This window comes from Serinus canaria, chromosome 1A, assembly GCF_022539315.1.
Source record: "Serinus canaria isolate serCan28SL12 chromosome 1A, serCan2020, whole genome shotgun sequence".
Lineage (NCBI taxonomy): Eukaryota > Metazoa > Chordata > Aves > Passeriformes > Fringillidae > Serinus > Serinus canaria.
In genome coordinates, this window is record NC_066314.1 from 31,854,487 (window position 1) to 31,873,935 (window position 19,449).

A 19,449-nucleotide genomic window follows, 5' to 3' on the forward strand; every position below is an offset into this window, starting at 1 on the left:
AGCCTTTTACTTCTAACTGTTCCCTAAAGTCATTATACCTGTCTGAGGGGGAAGGAGTCTGACAAAAAAAATCTCACAGATAGAGGGGTTGTGCATTGAATGTGTTAGAATGATAGAGCTCTGTTGCACTGCATGTTTTGCAGCTGTGGCAGTGGATTTGGTCAGTTCTGGACTATAGTTACTGAATTAATCAGTCATTATTCTGCAGCAGCATTTTACAGCAATAAAATTCACTGAGTATTTTAAAAGGTGAAGCTTATGCAATTATGTTTTTAAGTTCCCTTTCTTCTGTCTTGCTCCAGTGCCTCTGGTCATTATGCCTCTGGTCTAGTATGTCATGGTCACCATAACCCATGTCCCTGGTGCTTTGCCAAGAGAGGCAAAGGAAGGACAGAGATGCTGGTTGGAAAAAGACCAGAAATCCTCATGGCAAAGTAAGCACAAATTAAATAATCCCAAGAGATATTTTAATTGGCACTTTCAGAAGAGTGAGAGCTCTGGAAAACATTTGTACAACAGTCCTTGGACAAACATCCCTGTTCTCATCCTGCTATTTAATCAATGAGAGGCTTTGCTAGCCATCTGAGTCTTTTCATTCACTGGTTTTTTTTCCCTGCATCACCTACTCATAGCCCTGATGTGAAAGCACACTGCACACTCCCTGAGAGATCCTTCTTTGCTTTTTGCTTTTATGGAAAAGCCATTTGATTGTGTTTGTACAAGTCTGCAATTCCCTACAAAAACAGCAGCTTCCAAAATGGGGAAAAAAAAAAAAATAGGGCATGCCAGGTCAAGCATCTTTCTGCAACTGTACTGCATCAAATTGGAGCCTCCAGTCTCCACTCCACAGCCCTTGTACCCTGGTGTCAGCCTCACACGGACCTGAAGGGGGGACTGCTTTACAAGTCTGGGTGCTCCAAGTCAGAGAGTACCTCTGAGGCCACACCTTGTCACCCTACAACATAAAATGGATGCAATGTATGGTCATTCATAAGCTCTACAGACAGGTAAGAACATGCAAAATTCTCTTGGGATTTTTAAGGTAAATCCAAAACACATCACCATATGACCATATTAAAAGATATAATTCAAATATTAACATATGTGACTTGCAGTATGGACTTCACAACCCACACTAGCTTGCACACTATAAGAAACCTGTTTATATTATCATAAAATCCCCTCTGAAATGACTCCAGGACTTGTGATTATGATGAAGGTTAGTTTATTTAGCTATTTTAGTCCTGTGAAGTGATACATTTCCCAGAGATTCATGCTAACCGTTTTTTTTTTTCCCATCTAGCATCAGACTCACCCTCCCATCTTTGTGTTGAGACCTTACCTAGCTCCCCACTGCTCTGTACATTAAATTTGGAACTCCTGCTTTGAAGGCTTGCAGCATGTGTCTACAAACCATATTTTCTATACTACTCTCTTCACCCCCCACTCAGAAGAAGTGCAGTTCCTTTCATACTGCTTTACAATTCTGGAATGTCCACCCTAAATCTGTCCTAGCTGTGTCTGTCTACAGGTGTTCCTTATCTTTTGCTGTTTTCTTAAATAAAGTGATTAGGCTGGTTTCCATGCCACTAACAGCTTGTAAAGATTGCTGTGTCTCTCCCTTTTCTCAGGTTCTGCAGACACATTTTGACAAAAATCAAATCAGAAATCTTTATGGTATAACATAATCAAAAAAAAAAGACCATATGTAGCCTATTAAAAATAGCATTGATAAAGCTAAAGATAAGACATAGGCAAGGAGTGTCAGGTAAGTGAAGTTGGAACCATTAATAAGCCAGAGTAAGTTTCCAACTTCTTAATTAGAAACTGAAGACTCCTCTTTCAGATACTCAATTAAAAATGATACCGACATTTCTATTCTGTTTTTCCAGAACACTACAGTTTGAATATCTCATAACAGTGTATACATGAGATACACAAAGAAATATATGCAATATGCATATAAATAATGTGTATGCAGATAAATAATATGCAATTAATTACAGCTTGAACTAAAAAGCATCCACTACATATTTTGGGAAGATCTAGAGGCCTCTGAATCCAGGAAAATTCTGTCTCTTTTTCTGGGATACTCTGGTGGCTCAGACCAAGGGTGAGCATAAACAGAAACTCCCAGATTGTTTTGAAATTCTATCTCCACACACAGGATCTCAATTATTTTTGCAGGATCCAGGAGAGGATGCCCTGCTCCACACCAGCTCCCAAACCAGCATGGACATCTCTCCCAGTCTGGCTCAATGGATCATGTGCCAAGGAGGTCCCTGTGGGATCTGGCGAGAATTTAGGATCAGAGGTTGCTGGATGCTCAGGCAGCCCAGAAGGATGGAACACTCAAGATTCCCTGCAGAGCTGGCATCCAGGTTTGCAGTCCAGAAGGACTCTGAGGGGAAAAAGAAGAAAAGATGTCTCAGACTGCACTTTTGAAAAAACTAATAAATTAACAAAAAAATAAACTAGCTTTTTTGAAAAAACCAATAAATACGATCTGTCTTGGTGCAGATCATAGAATCACAGACTATTTTGGGTTGAAAGGGGCCTTAAAGACCTCCTAGTGCCATGGGCAGAGATGCTACTCACTAGATCAGGTTGGTAAGGGCCCCATCCAACCTGGCTATAAAGACTTCCAAAAATGGGGAATCTGGTTTCTGGCCTTCCTTGTTAGATTACTTGCACTTCAGCTCTTGTGTTCTAAGAAAAGTGGCCTGAAAGAGTTGTCATCCCTTCCAGAGCTCTCTGCCAGAGAGCCAATGCTTTTTTAAAACTCTGACTGCTAGGGAGGAGGAGTGGAGTATCATGTCTCTATTTCTAATGTCTCAAAGAAAGCCATGGGCCCATTATGGCAAGTTTGGCTGGAGAGTGGAGATCTCAAAGATAATTACCCAGGTCTTCATCTCCTGTAAATAAGTAGCCAGGCATTTAAAGCAGTGTACATGGCGAATAGCTGAGACTCCATGAGAAGCAATCCTTCAGGAGGGAATCACTTTGTCTGAACAAATTCAGGGGAGTATTCTTTGTGACTTATTTGCTAAATACATTAGAGAATTTGAATGCAACACATGCATCATAGGAAGCTGGTGTGGCTACTAAACCAACCACCTGCATGCCAAGCACATGGTACAGAGCCTGATCTCTTCAGACATGCTGCCTGTCAGTGATGCATGCAATAAACAAAGGTAGATCCAGGACAGGCTAGTCTGTTGAGTAGGGCTGATCTAGGTCTAGCCATGACCCCTTGCTTTTCAGGAAATTCTCAGGGATGTTGTAAACAAGTACAGTTTATAAGCCACCTCTTAACCTCCAGTAAAATTACCACATTTTGCTTGTCCCCAGGAGCTGACTCCATGATCTGTATTTCTTCCTGTAACATTTGGAGGGAAGAACACACTAAGTTAAGTGCTGCAGCACCCTCTGATAGCAAGTCTCTCTGGTGTTTGCTCTGTTCCCAGCCCTTCACCACTGAGCACCAAAAATTTTCACAGCCACATTTACATCTGGATGATGAATCTTCACACCAAAGAATGTTTCAATGCTGCATTGTCTCAGCCATAATAGTCAAGTGTGGGGTTTGGCTTAGTTTCACATAGCTCTTCAGAAACTCCAAAGAAGCCCAAAAGGAATCACATTTGTGCAAACCAAGTTATCAGAGGGAAAGAGCACAGGATGATGTGCATTTCTTTCCTCACACTAAATATGGACCTGATAAAGGTGCACATAACTCAGGTGGATAGAAACAGAATGACAACAATTTTCTATTTTTTGTTGCTCCTTATAATTCATTCTCTGCTTCCCCATTATGTTAATTAAGAATACATTAGCACATTCTTTTTGAAAGGACATTTTTAACTTGTGCTTCTGGGTTAATAATTCAGGTGACTTATATCTCAAAGCAAGGATTTTGAAATGTGAATCTATTATGAATAATCAGAAAAATTCCCCCAAGTTAACTCAGGCAGACACTGCAAAAAACCAGCAAGGAAGGGTGAAACACAGTAAGGAAGGGTGAAGCATTCCTTTACTCTCAATAACTGGGGACCAAATTGTAATATCAGTATTTGCAACAAGTATTTGCCTTGATGTATATTGAACATCTCTGTTCTTTTAAAGTGCTAATGGCCACCTTATTTAAGAATTTAAGTACCAGCACTAACTCCAGTGTTCACCAACATACAGCCTTCCTTGCTGACTGCAGCACTGAATTCTACCCAGAGAGCAGAAAACCTGGTAAAACACAGTGCAGTGAGTCAATCAACATTCATTTATTTCTCTGAACATTAAAGGACTAAGGGACCCTGACAGAAAGAAAGAGGATTTAAAAATGAAAGCAGTAATACATAAGAGCAAAGATAAATCTAGCAGTTTCCTATTACAATAAACCAATTTGCAGACCAGTGATGAAAAATAGCCAAAGATGGAACATGCACGACCCTTGCATTCATTCTGAGGCCTGTCAGTAAGAAAGGGGAAATTTTTTGTTCTTTTGTCATTTGCCCTTTTTTGTAAAAGATGAGCTGTTAGATACTGCTAGCAGGTATATTTGTTTTACAAGTACCCTGAAGAGAATATTAACAATGACCTCCGTATGCACTCACATACAAGGACAAACCTTTTAGTATTTTTGGCCAGCCATAGAAATGCTGGAAAAAGCAATGTAAAAGGATGATAATTCAAATAAAGCATAGAGGTGGACTTCAACAGCCATCAGATTTTGAAATTAGGACTGTGTTTGCTAGCCTACAAGACTCACATACCAGGATCAATATCCCCTTCTTCTCCAGCACCTTGGAAATTCAATTAAATGCAACCTCAAAGACTTGGGAAAGGGTCTAAATGATCATCACTAGAGGCAGAATTATTCAGCTGGGTATTAAACTACACACAGTGACTTCTTCAGTTACATAGGCTATTTATAGACATCTAAAAGTCCAGGGGAAAACAATAAAGGCAAAAGAGATAAGTAAGGCAATAATACAAAGTATTATTAAAAAAATCTTTCATCTTGGTGAATGAAACAGAAATAAGATTCCTTCAGTTTTGCAATTCAGCATCAAAATACACATATTCCAAATTTCATGAGAAAATAGTGGAAGATGAGGAAAATTGAATCATCCATTATGAGAATGTAAAGAAGGCAGATTAGAGGTTAGAGAAAACAAAAACCAAACTAAAAAAATCTCATAGTATGATGAGCCCATAAGGATGAGGGAGAGCTGGTATCTGGCACAAATGAGGCAGAGAAAAATATTTATAAGACCCTGTGTATTGTAGAGTAATATTCAAGTTAATAATAGAATAGCAAAGAAAATAACTACTTCAAAGACCTACCTTTATTTTTAAAAAAATATAAATAAATTTGCATTATTGGTATTGCAGAAGAGAAAAGTGAAGCTTTTACAAGGTTTTTAATGTGCACATTCATTTATTCATTTAATGAAATCAAACAGCAGGAGTAACTCAAGTCTTTATTAGTAGCTTGGATGATTCAGATACCTAAAGTGTAGGGAAACTGGGCCAGCTGTTCTCCACAGGAGCTGATTTTATTAATAAATATTGACACAGTGATTCTTGCCAATATGTTTGACAAATAAAGACAAGTGAGTATATCAGCATTTTGTGCAGCCAGATAAGGATTTGTAGTTTGCTGACTTTCTGTGGAGTACAGTAAGACCTTTTTGCAACACACAATTTTCATGGGGAAAAAAAGCTCTTGGGTTATTTTGGGCTCTGTATGCACGTCTACAAATCCTGCACTGAGAAAAGGAGATGTTAAGCTGCTTTTTATTCAAATGCATGTTGGTATACATATGGGTGTAGTAAACACAAATGCATTCTTGCCTAACACAGAAAAAAAATCTCTTAACTGAGCAGAATGGGAAGTGTAGTGTGTGGATTGCAGAGAATAATATCACTGAGGATTTAAATTTCTGCCATACCTCAGCCTTGCAGAATTTATCTTTTGAAGAGTGAAATTACCTTAAGTAGATTTAAGTTAATAAAAAGTGCCTGGAAGAATGCTCTCTCTTCCCATTCAGGGCATGTATCTGAGCCACTACGACTCTTATTGAAGTAAAATCTTAGATCTTACCACATGAGGAACAAATGCTGGATCAGAACAAGATCATGGTTTTAGGCAAATAGTTGGTAGTTTTTGTACAACATCCCTATTCTAGAAAGCAATAACATCTGTGTTAGATCTTTGTTCTGATTCAATTCCCATTTTACTGCAGCTCTCCTCGTCACTCACACTGCCACAGTGGGAGGTCACCCGAATCTGCCTGTAAACCAGGCAGTACCCAAACCCAGAATTTGTTGTTTGAGAATAAATCACATCGTGTTTCACTCCTGCCACCTGAGACTGTCCTCCAGCAACCTCCCAGGAAGCACTCTGTCCTGTAGAGCTCCTTGCTGTTAGCCAGCATCCAGTTAGTGTGACAGGATTTTTCAGAAGACAAGCAAGAACTGTAACCAGTTCATTTTTTAAATCTATATGACTTACAAATCAAAATATTTATACCACAGAACACCAGTAAACTGTTCTTTTTAAAGTCATTAAAGTCATGTTAGGTAGTAATCCAAAGAATGTGAAACTCTTCCATGTCTCCAGATAATTAATGTCACTGATATTTTGAGAGTGAATAATACGATGTTTTGGAAAAATGTTATTCCAACAATAAATAAGGATGTTCTTTCCCAACTTTCCCATGCATGAAAAAGAGTCATAGACACCATTAATTTGCTTTACTATTCCTGACTGATACCCCATACCCCTACCAGTGAAACAACAAAATTATAATCTATTGGCTTAATGAATTGTTAGTGAAAATTAGGAGTTTATTTTTTGTAATAATTTATTCTGTGACAGAGACGTTCATTAATATCTTCTTCTGACAAGTGATGGTTAGAAGCACAATAATATGTTTTATGATCTGACCTTTCCCTGTGAATATTTCAGCCATAAGAATTTTAGTCAGAGCTAGCAAGTACTTTTTACAAATTCAATGTATCCACATACAACTTTCTAAATTTTGTCAAAATGACATTTGACATTACCAAAATGTGCTGCTTTCCTTGAAACAGCTGTGCAGACCAGGTTCTTTGAGAGCAGAGCTCTGCCACTGCACACCTCTCATTCAAATGTCAGTCTGCATGAGCCTGGAGGCTCTCTGCTCTGCAGGCAGGGCACAAAAATCCCCATCGAGCTGAAAGGTGAGGGGTGTCTGCTCACTTAGAGCAGGGGAACGATCTGGTGCAACAGGATCACCACCCTGAGATGCCAGAGCTGTGTCCAGGTTTGGTGCTTGGCTGTGGAAGCTGCACCCTGGGGATCACAGGAGTGAGACAGCCAAGCAGTGTGACACAAACACAGCCCTGCGCAATCTCAGGTGAGCACTGTGACTCAAACACAGCCCTGCACACTCTCAGGTGAGCAGTGTGACTCAAACACAGCCCTGCACACTCTCAGGTGAGCAGTGTGACACAAACACAGCCCTGCACACTCTCAGGTGAGCAGTGTGACTCAAACACAGCCCTGCACAGTCTCAGGTGAGCAGTGTGACTCAAACACAGCCCTGCACACTCTCAGGTGAGCATTGTGACACAAACACAGCCCTGCACACTCTCAGGTGAGCAAGAGCCCCTTGGGGGCTGGATGTGCAGCCTGCAGTGCTGTGATCCACCAAAGCCCATGCTGGAAAGAGGGCATGGAGAACAAAGCTGGAGCAGATTAACTGCTGAAAACCCCAGCCCAGTAGCCTGTACTGCCTGTTTCAAAGGGGAATCACAGATTTAATGTGTCTCAAGTGTTTTGTCAAGAAAGCTGGCAGGTAGTGCAGGATTTTATAAAGAAAGTATTATTATTTTTCTGGGGCTAGGCTGTCCAAAGTTTGTCTGTGGGCCTTTAATTCAGTGGGAGAACTCAGAAAATGCAGAAATATGATCAGACCAGTACTGAGAATTTACAGAAATTTCACTGAGTTTTTTAAAGCAAAGCTTTACAGCCATGAGTTGGTCTCACAGTCAAGGGTATTTAGAAACATTAAGGTCTTTGCAAGGTGAGGCCTTTTCTGAAGCTGTCACAGACCATCCCAAGCCTCCTAGACTGAGGTCTTGCTCCCAGTTGCACAAAAATGCTCTGGCTGTACTAGTTCACCCAGAGTTTCTATATGCTTCAACCACAGTTTCAAGTTGCAGTTAAATGTCAACTTGAAATGAAAACACAGATTTGACAAACAAGAGATTAGGTGACTGTACCAAGTGTAGCCAGTTAAGCTTTCTACCAGGTATTTTCTAGAAATTCTGGAGCCTGTTTTCTGTTACACACATAAGCACAGAAACTTCACAACTGTGTCTGGAGAATATTTAGTTCTTTTATGAGATCCAGGTCTTCCATTTAGTTTATCCAGCTCCATCTATCCTCTTTTACTGCTGTAGTCTGAGACATTGCAAATACCTGAGAAGATGGGGCTAGCAAAGGCAGTATTATCTTTAGCTATAGAATAGTAGACATAAGTTTCTGTAATTTTCTTTTTCTTTTCCAATGAGTAAATGTGTGTGATTCTTTGCTTTTCAGTGAGGATTTCTTTTGCCTTTCATTTTAGAAATGTTCACTTCATTTTAAATCATATCCACAGCCCTGAAAGCTTCACTTAAAATAGTTGTGCTCATCTGAAGAATTCTCTTTGATCAATGGCAATGATAAAACTACAGAAAACCCTTTATAAATTGTCATTGCATGTAAAATCATTATTTCTACAATATTAATGCAGAGCAGCAGATCCCCCTGCTCCCAGCAACATTGTTCCTAAGATAAAAGGTGTGAAGCATTTTTTTTACTATTCCTTTGAGTTACATTAAGAGGAGGTAATAAAAAAATAAATGTCACTTTCATGATCTTCTACATTTCAAGAAAGCAACCTAGAAAATTCCTCAGCCCAGGTTATATGCAAATAAATAATATACACAAGATATATGAGAAACAGCAGAAACAGGCCAGAGCTGCATTATCTCAGAACATTTTTATTACCACAGTGTACAAACACTGCTCTTTCCCACCATGATCTCACATCATTCCAGTATTATAAAGCAACACATAAAAATGACTATCAGAAAGAAACATTGGGGTAAATAAAACCTTGTTGGAATGACATCCTACCTACTCTAGCAACCTTCTTTCTCCAGGTTTGGTGTGATATGTGGGGCATGTGAGCAGAGGAATCTCTTTATTCAGTGCTGTTCTGGGAGGGGTGTCAGGAGGTGATAAATCTGTGCAGGGCCAGAGCAGAAGGCCCCTCTCTGGAACACATCAAGGTAGGGAGTGGGTGCACAGCTGGTTCTGGAGTCAGCAGCTTCCTCCTCCAGACAGTGTCACATCTCTCTGTGACACTACAGCTCCCACTGCTTGGAGTGGCCAAACAAGGAGAGGGAAGACATCACCCATTTTCTGATGGAGTCTTTTTCATCATCCCTCAGGGCTGCTATGCTTTCCCTCAGGAATGTGCACAGACAGAAGGGATGCCAGCTTAGCCCATCATTGCTTTCTGCTGAGGAGGGCACCCCTTGGAACAGAACCCACTGCATGGGAAAGGACTCCAGTGTTTGAGTGTGATAAGTACACGTGGCATCTGGTGAAGACTTTGATCACATGTGCACAACAAGGATCAATGGATACTGACATCACCTCTGTAACTGCTCAAAATAAAGTAATTGCCTGGTCCAATTATTGCTGAAGCTTAGAAGAAAGACTTTTCTTGATGCATCCAATCAATTTCATCCATTGTATGCATTCTAGGGCAGGTAAAACAACAAAATTAGTTAACAAACATCAGAAGGACTCAGTTTTTCCCCAAGAGAAATAGATAGTCATCACTCACACAAATGTTACAGTCAAGAGGACTATGATTTGGTTTCAAAAGTGGTCTTGAGCTATGGACAAACTGTTTGAATTACAATTTCCAAGCAGATGACAAAGCTAAAGCAAAAACTGTGGTACATATAACACAATATAAAGCTGTAGGACTGTAGAAAAAATATTTATAAAATGTTTTCTGAAATATTTTTATATGGGCTGATGTTACACTAAGGATTAAACAAATTCTCAAGATTTCACCACAGAAAAGTTTATGGAGTCATCTGACTGAGAAGCTGTGCAAGAGCAAATAATGGTCACCAACTGGGAAACAGAGGCAGATAATTAAGGAAAATAATTCCTTGAATTTTATGTCATCATTCATTAGAAATTAAGTCTACTTCAGATGATTAAACCCAAAAATAATTTTCAGCAGTAGAGCATCCTTGAAATTATACATTGACTGTACCGTGGTTTTGAGTGGTTTTGAGTAGTTTTGAGATGAATTTTTTTCTTGGGCAGGAAATCCCTGAACCTTTCAATAGAGAATGTAGAGGAGAGGGCTGTTCAGCCAAATATGGTGAACAAACACTAAAAGAAGCTTATGTAATGTGGAAAAGAAGGTGTAACTACCAGGTCAGCAAGAAGATAATATAAAGATTATGTTATCTGCCTTTATATTGCTTAGCCAGACACTGACCATAAAAGGAATTGATCTAGCAAGTATATAACACAGATCCGGTTTCGATTCCAGTTCAGCAAAGCATCAAATTAATTTTATATTTAAACACAGGCTTTAATACTTTGCTGTGCTTTGGCTATTTGGATTCATATTTTGTCCTGACACATCTAGTTTTGCAAATGGGCTGACACCTACACCACATCTTTTCCAAAGTGAGCCAAAGAGAGATTTGAAATAAGCAGTCTTGGGTTTATGTTTAACAGCCACAGAGATGAGGTAGTTTTGTAGTCAGTTCCATGTTTGGATGTAAGTATCATAAATAGGCAGAAAAAAAAGTAAAGATTTTGAGAAACCATGGGTGGCATGGAAAAATGCAAAAATTAGAGTTTCTTGTTCAGAAGAAAATGTAAATAAGTGCTTAGCCTTATGGGCTTAATTTGGACAATGCCAGTGTCTTAAATTTAGGCACAGTCTCTGATGTATTTCTGGGTGGAAATTTTCTATGCAAAAGTTAAATTTCAGACAATTATATAAAAATATTTTCACCCATAATCTTCTAGATACTGGTACTTAATGTTTTCCCTTTCTTTGAAATACACTAATGGGTCTCATGTCTAGACACTCTGTGCAGAATCCACCTATTTGATAAGGATCCTGTGCTGTAATTCACATTCCCAGAACTGAGCTCAGTGCTTCTACAAAAGTGAACTGTGCCTGGTGGAGCCTCTGTGCACAGCTAAAATCCATATGTTTATTTTAAAATTAAATTTTACAGTGCTGACATTTTCATTCATTTATAGCAAAGTAGTTATTTTTAGAATTAAATCAACAATTCACCAGGTAGTACAGATACTTCTTTGTTTTATATCATAGCTCCTTTATGATATAGTTTTCATTGGATTATTCATTACACTGTGTTTTTCAGGAGCTACTCTGAAAAACTTTTTGAAGCTTCTGCTTATACATATGAAAAAATCACTTAAGACTATTTTGTCTACCACTCTCAGAATCATCTTCATTTCAAAGAATATTAGAATCTTAGGATAGTTAACAGTAAGGACTAGAAGACACTGTATTTTTCTGAGCCATAGAATCATAGAATATTTTTAATTAGAAGGGACCTTAAAGATTATTTAGTTCCAACCCCCCATGCTGTGAGCAGGGACACCTCCTACTAAATCAGGTTGTTCAAAGTCCTATCCAAACTGGTCTTACAATCATTGTAGAAAATCTAATTAAAACAAACAAGTGTAATAAGTAAAAAGTATATTCTCTGCATTCATTTTGACAGGTGACTTTAAGAATCATAATACAGCAGACTGATCTGATTAATATATTATATATTGTGGGAATATTAAGACAATGCTGCAGCAACTAAGGTTCATATTTAAGTTTCTATTTTAATGTGTATTTAAAATTGAGTCTAAAGAATAGTAACTGTCACCGACATGCTTTATGAAAAAACCTTTCCTTAGGATTTTTTCCTCCTGAGAAGCTGAGAGGCCTCAGGAACAAACTGTAAACAATGATTATCTGCTGCTGTGGAATGCAACAGGTAGATCTGTGATTGGACTCATCTGGTTGTTTCTAATTAATGGCCAATCACAGTCCAGCTGCCCAGACTGTCTTGGTCAGAGACAAGCCTTTGTTATTCATTCCTTTTCTATTCTTAGCTTAGCCTTCTGCTGAAATCCTTCCTTCTGTTATTTTAGTATAGTTTTAATAAAATATATATCATAAAATAATAAATCAAGCCTTCTGAACATGGAGTCAACTTTCTCATCTCTTTCCTCATCCTGGGACCCCTGTGACCACTGTCACAAATAACCAAATAATATGTCTGGTTTGGGCAATTATCAGCAACAATTAATTCATGGTGAGTCAGTGTCTCAGCCTGGGAGTTCTGCAAGTCTAGCATCCATCCTGCTCACTCCCAGACATCTCCCAGATGGATAGGGACCAGGAGAAAAATGTGAATGCTGCTGGATGGTGGCTGCCTCTCCCCAGACACCCTCCCTTCCTGGTGTAGGCAGCACAGAAGAAAACCACACTGCAAATCCAGCTCTGCTAGACAGCCTGCAGCTGCCCAGAACCCCAGATAAGGGTGGCAGCCCTGCTGCACTGAATGGACCAGCATCTGCCCCTGTTCATGGTCCTGCTCCTGCCACAGAGGGGACATGAAGGAGCATGTGACTCTCTTCTGCCACCCAAAAACGTTGATATTTTCTTGGTCAAAAAGCTGGCCATCACAGACTTTGAGCATTTTCCATTAAGGTATGTAAAACATACTACTGAAATTTGCAGCTTGAACAACTATTCATTACTGATTATTTCTTTATAAACCACTTATAACTTTAATCCAAAATCCTACCTCTGAATCTATGCCACCAAAGGAGGAGAATCTGCTTTGTCTGTAATGCACAGAAGAAAAGAAAGCAAAGTCCTACCCACAGCTTAAAAAACTTGGCAATCATCATCATAATTGTCATTCTCATCATCATCATCCTCCTCCTCCTTATGCTGGCATTGGGCTGTTTTTCACTAACATTTACAAAATCAGTATGTTTACAGGCTGTTACCAATTACATGGTGCTGCTACAATGTCACTACCCTATACATACCAAGCAGACCTCTTGTTTTGGGAAGAGGGAAAACATACGAAATAGAAAGGGATGACTACTTGGGCATAGTATAAATCTTTCCATCATAAAAGTTACTGTGGGTGACCAGCTCTGTGAGACTCCATAATTTGTTTTATTGAAGTCTCCTTGCAAGGAGATATTAATATCTGTTATCATTTGCCAGTTAAAATGTTTGAGGACCTTGTAAGGGAGGATTGAGATATTTTGCAAGAGGAATCATTAAGACACATGACTATTTCTAGAAACAGATAATCTTACTCTACTCTCTTTCATTCATCCCTGAAGCAGAGATAATTTTTAAAATTTGCTGTGTCTAAATATACATATTTATTATACTGCTCTATACTTCATCAAAAATCATTATAGGAAAGATTTCCAATGCTTGATGTGAATTGTCTCATATAAAACATCTGGTTAGTTCTGTTTTAATAAACAGAAATCTCCATCTTCAAATATCCCTGGTTTGTTTTGTGTCAGTTGCTTATGCCTTGTAGGTACCCTGAGCAGTTTCTGAAAGTAACACCTTAAACCCCCCATGTCCTCTCCTTAATTTCTGTAGCACCTACCAGATTTTCACAACAAGATTTCTGTTATAATATTTTCAATCTAACCACCAAACTAACCTCCTTACAGCTAACTTAAACCTCTGGTCTAGCCCTCTTTTACAAAACAGCATGCAGTGGTATTCTTTTGGTTTGCAGACATGCCCAGTTAAGTCTTCTGAGGCCTTCTGAAACAACTATTTGCATTAAAATACACGAAAATGAAAAATGACAGAACTGGGACTAATAACATCATTTGGACCAGTTGTGCCACAGTGGAATACCCAAAGGAATCAAGCATTCATTACTTTTAAACAAATTATTGAAGCTCAGGACATCCAGAAGTTATCAAAGAAATTATAGCATTAGAGTACTTGCTGTATATAAAGACTGTTGTAACCTTTACTTGACTGCAGCCAGTACATTTGATGACTACATTCTGATTGCTTCTGAGTTTGAACAGAATCAACAGGAAAGAACTGCTGCCCATAATGCTCTGAAGGACTCTTCCGAGGAGGGAAGAAATAATAAATAAGTAAGAACTTGAGATTTCAGCAGCCACAAGCAAAAGTACATGCTAAGAGGGTAATTTTGCCATAAAACAATCTGCCTGGAGTTGCTGCCAGTTTAACAGCTGTGACTGAGCCTCTCTGCAGCACTGATGCTTTGCATGGGGCAGTGCATTCAACATCTGGATGTCTGCAGGGTCATCCAGCCTCTGCAGCACAGCGAGCAGAGCCCATTGCCCAGCAAAGCATGCACTGGAGCAAGGCAACTGTCTTCTGCTAAAAACAAGGAACAGCTATGGTGAATCCCCTTGCAATATCAGTGAAGAAGACACACTGTTCCAGAAAGAGGGTAGCAACCAAACAGAGTTGGAGTGTCGCCCTGACTTTTTAAGATTTTCCAAGCCTTCTGATGTTTACATTCTTGTAACGAACTTTCTCACACACTTTCTGTAAATGACTCATTGTTTTGCATTCCTTTATGGAGGAGGAGAAATTTGATGGACTGTTGGTTCGTCCAGAATAATTGGAGAGGTGGCACTGTCACCCTCCAATCCACTGTCACTTTTGGATAACTATAAATGTTGGAGTCAGAAAATAAATGTTCCCTTTTCTCTTCACCTTGAGAGCAGCAGTTTGTGCTTGTGTTCTTTCGTGTCCTACAGTGACATTAGGGCAGTGAGAGTTTGGTCCCCTACTCATCATGAGGGAGAACTTTCCTCCTCTCTTTCCTCGCTTGGTTGGCTTTAATCTCTCTGTCATCACAACTGTACAGTGAAGGCTCAACCTTTTAACAGCAGTCCTAGAGCAACCTAGGAGTTGCTCTCTTCCTTACATAGGGTTTCAAAATGGGGCTGTGTAAGGCCTGGCAAAGCCTGGGTCCCAACAGGAGTGAAAAAAAATCAGAAAACATTCTGAAAAATTAAGATCCAATTACTTTCTCAGTATCTGAAGGCTTCTTTATTGTAGAGCTCCAGTGTATGACTCAGCAACACAAGCAGATAATAGGGATCAATCATCATGGTTACCCAAGTGTTGAGGCAAGGTGTTTGAAGCATCTTCCTGAGTCACAGAGATGAGGACCAGTCCTGCTTTATTCTCAATCTGCCATCATGGGTTGCAGCTCCCTAAAGAGTACAAAGAAAGCTGACATCAGAAAAGCCTGATGACTGAAACTCCTTCAACTCTGTTATTGTCTAGACAGATTTTTGCTTTAATAAAAAAGGTCAAAATTTGCATTCAGTAGAGTAAAAGTCAGCTCGAATGTTGAATAAAAGTCAAACTTGTTGACATGGTCCTACTTCTAAAGATATGTTGGAATGTGTGTGTCTTGGAGAAATAAAAACCAGGGCACATGTGTCTGAAAGGGGTCCATACCTTAGCAGAAATTGGTATGACACCTTTAGAGTTCAGCCAGAAATTACAAGAATTCATAATCAGTTAAAAGGTAAGTGTGCCAATACTCTTTTCAATCCAGTTTTTTCCTGATCAAAACATGAAAATAATTTTTTAAGTATGAACTGGAAAGTGTTAATTTTGGTCAAAGGGGTTTGCAATGCTTACCTTTTTTCCAGAAGATAATTTATTTTATAAATATGTCTCTTAGAAAACCAGTAACATTATTATGATGTGGCTCCTCTTGCAGACTGACAGCTATAATGGACTCAGACATCATATTAGAAGGAAAACACTTGTAAAGTCCAGCTATAAGTAATTTCTCTGTATTTTCAAATTCTATTAGGGCTGTAAAAAGTTTACTCTGTTTAGTCTGGAAAATTGCACCCAAAGGAGAAGTTTAAGCAGCAAGAATAAAACCACTGGGGTACAAAGTGTTCTTTGCACAAAGTACTCTAAACAAAAGCAGGTGATATACTATTTTATGGTGAGCAGAACAGTATGCAATAGTAATGTGTCTTTATGAGTAAGTCTGTAGGGCAAAAATATCAATCAGACTGTGTGGCATGAAGTAAACACTGAGCAAAATGACTGCAGGGACTTCTGCATTAATTTGGATAAAGTAGGAAATTTCTGTTAAGTTACTCTCAAAAAGCAGCAGGAAAAGTGATAATAAGCAACTCGGAATGATGTGCAGAGGGCCAAAGCAGATACATCAATGCATCAGATGCAAGGCTGTGGTAGAGCCTGCTTGACCCTGCAGAGCAGCAGGCCCCACGGCCAAACACTTTCCTCTCCTGTCAGGCTGCACAAGAAGGGCAGGTCAAGCTGCTGTGAGACATCTGCTGACATAGACACAGTGACATTTAAAGCAAGATTAGCAGGTGTCTAAAGAAACCTCAGAGAAAATGGGGAAAAAAAAAAGAATTATTCTTCCTTTTATGGGAAGAACTTCCCTGTACAGATCAAGTGTGAATGAACCAGTTGGAATAGGTCATCATAATTGCTTCTCTCCAGGCCATGGGCAGGGCTCAGACACCCTCAGGGAGCAAATGAAAAAGCAGTTTTATTCCACAGACTCTCAGTGGCACAGTCATATGAGAGATTTGTTGGTAAACCAAGTTTCTACACATTCAGTCATTGAGGCAGTGATGGCCAAACTCTGCTGAAGGTAACTACTGAACTGTGATAACATTTTGCTACCTGTATATTGCTACATCCAATATTATTTTAAGATAAACACTTCTTGCTTTTAATTACTTAGATAAATTTCACTACTGATTTTGATACATTGAATACACTTCAATGTTTTTATATACCTACTCACTAATAAGACATTCAAAGAAGTTGATCAGAATTAATTTTTAGAATAGCTGATTAAACTAAACCAAATCATTTTGGGAGAATGTTCTTTGAATATGAAATAAGGCAAACTGAATTAATTTGGCTTTTGCATTGGAAATAGAATGTAGTAATTTCATTTCTGTATGACATGCATACATAGTTCAGTCAGACTGATCCACTAAAAATCCTTACTGTTACTCAGTACAGGAAAATTTTCCTGATTTGCCACTCAGTGCTAGGCCCAGAGAACCCAGTTCCTGTGCCATCAATCACCAAAAAGCTGTGTAGTGCTGAGCAGTCAACACACAGGCAGTTTGCTGATATATCACCTCCTCTCTTTAAAAGGCAGTAAGTAGTACTAAAAAGTATAAAGTTCTCTTTCCATTCACTGATTTGTCTAAAAAATGTGAGAAGGGTCCTATTGAGCAGCAAGATTATTGTATCTTGCAGCATTGAGCAATGGAAGGCATTTAAAAGAGTATATTCTCTCTTCCCTGAAATATATATCCTTAATTCTGACCTTCAAACTGAACTAAATGGGAATGTTTATTAGAGACTGTAATTTACATCTTTTCAGGGTATCACAGGAGTGCTGTCTGCACCCTTATTTGTGAGTTTCATCATCCCTCTTTTTCCTGGTTGTGGTGATACAGGCAGGTGCAGACAGTCACATTCAGAGCCCTTTCTCCTGTGGCCAGTGAGGTAACTAATTTCTTTTGTAGTGGCTCAGGTGCTTTTCCTGAGCCTTTGATACTGAATGCAAATTGAACCCTTTAGAAACTGCCTTTCTCTGCTGTAGGGGCTTAGATTTTCAGTGACTACACAAGTCACCAAATACTGTCTGCACATAGTTATTCTGTAAGATAACTCAAAATTTAAGCCTTACTTATTTTGATAAGCACTAACCCACTAATTCCATTCAATCTAACTACTTAGATTACTTAAATTTAAAACCATGACTAATTATTGCTTTCTCTATGTTAGCCATTATGGCTGTTTCCTTGTCTAATTATAGAGAGAAACGTTATCTCACCCCACACAGTACTTAGAAATTGTAATATTCATACTTGTGACTACTAATAGCTGAAAAATTGAAACTGTATATTCAACTGACTTTTTTGTTAACCTGGCCAAGCTACTTGTAGTGAATACAAATAGGGAGGTTGGTGCTTTCCCTTTTCTTATTGATTTATTATATAAGTGGGCCCTTGTAAGAAGATAAGCTATCATCCTGTGAATGTCAGAAATAAAAGCAGCAAATAGACAAATGACACACTGTCTCTCCTCATCAATTCTCTGACTCACCTGCACCCATGCTTGGATTAAATAAAACTGCAGTTTGTATTCTAAATTTTGTATCCAGGGGGACTTGTGCTCACAGAATGGCTGCTTGACCTTTCCACTGAGAATGTCAGAGCAAGCCATATCTCTTAAAGGTAAAAACATCCAGGAGCTCTGCTAGACCACGGGGCATTCATAGTAGTACACATGAACCTCAGACTGTTTCTGAGGTTTAATAAGCGTTAGAGACTTATTTAAAGTACCATGGCAGAAACAAACCATTATGGACTTTAGAAGGCTCTTATGAATGTATGGGATCTCAACTAATTTTTTTTAAATGTTTGTTTGTTGTTTATTTTCTAGTGTTTAGAGTCTAGGGTTAATTATAGTAACCCTCTCTGCAATATGGAGACTGAACAAAACCAAAAGATCTCCCAGTGGTGACGATGCCTGCAGGCAGGGATATCCAGATCTTCACCCCTGCCTAGATGTAATAGTGCATAAATCTAGTGGAAAGGTGCTCATTCTATTGGGGCACAGCTTAACAAGTTCTTCAAATCAACAAATTCATGCAAACCTCCATGTACCAGCTCCCAGCCTGTGCTGCTCCTCAGACCCAGCCAGGAAGGGCACTGTGCTCACTGTGGGGAGCAGGCTGCCAGTGTTCATGCTTTTAACTGGAAGCTGCTCCAAGCCCACGGTACAGCCCAGCTAAAGGGCTTTGGGGTAGTATTTTATTGATTTCATATATCAATTCATGTGTCCTTTTAAATGTTCAGATGCAAGTTGCTTCCTTTGTCCTCAGTTTTCCAGAGCTCCAGAAAATGTTTGGAGCTGGCTTTAAAGTCCCAACAACAAATGAGTGGTAGAGGATTTTGCACATCTTGTGGCTTTTCCTGAAATTTCCATGGCTCTTGGTAAGCTCAGAAACTTTCAGTAAGCTCTTTGTTCAAACCAGAGCTGGCCTTTCTGTTTTTTCCTTTGGCAGTGCCTAGCCCTGTGGAGATGAGGGTAGCTGGGAGAGGTGCTGTCAGATTGCAGACAATGCAGAACAATTATTAATGGTGCTGTTGGAGTAATTGTCGGCATTTCAGCCTCGTGGATTGATCTAAATTACCATCTGACCTATGTAATGTTCTACAGTACCTAGCAGAAGTGAAGGAGGATTTCTAGCAAATTGCCTGACTTCTGTGTG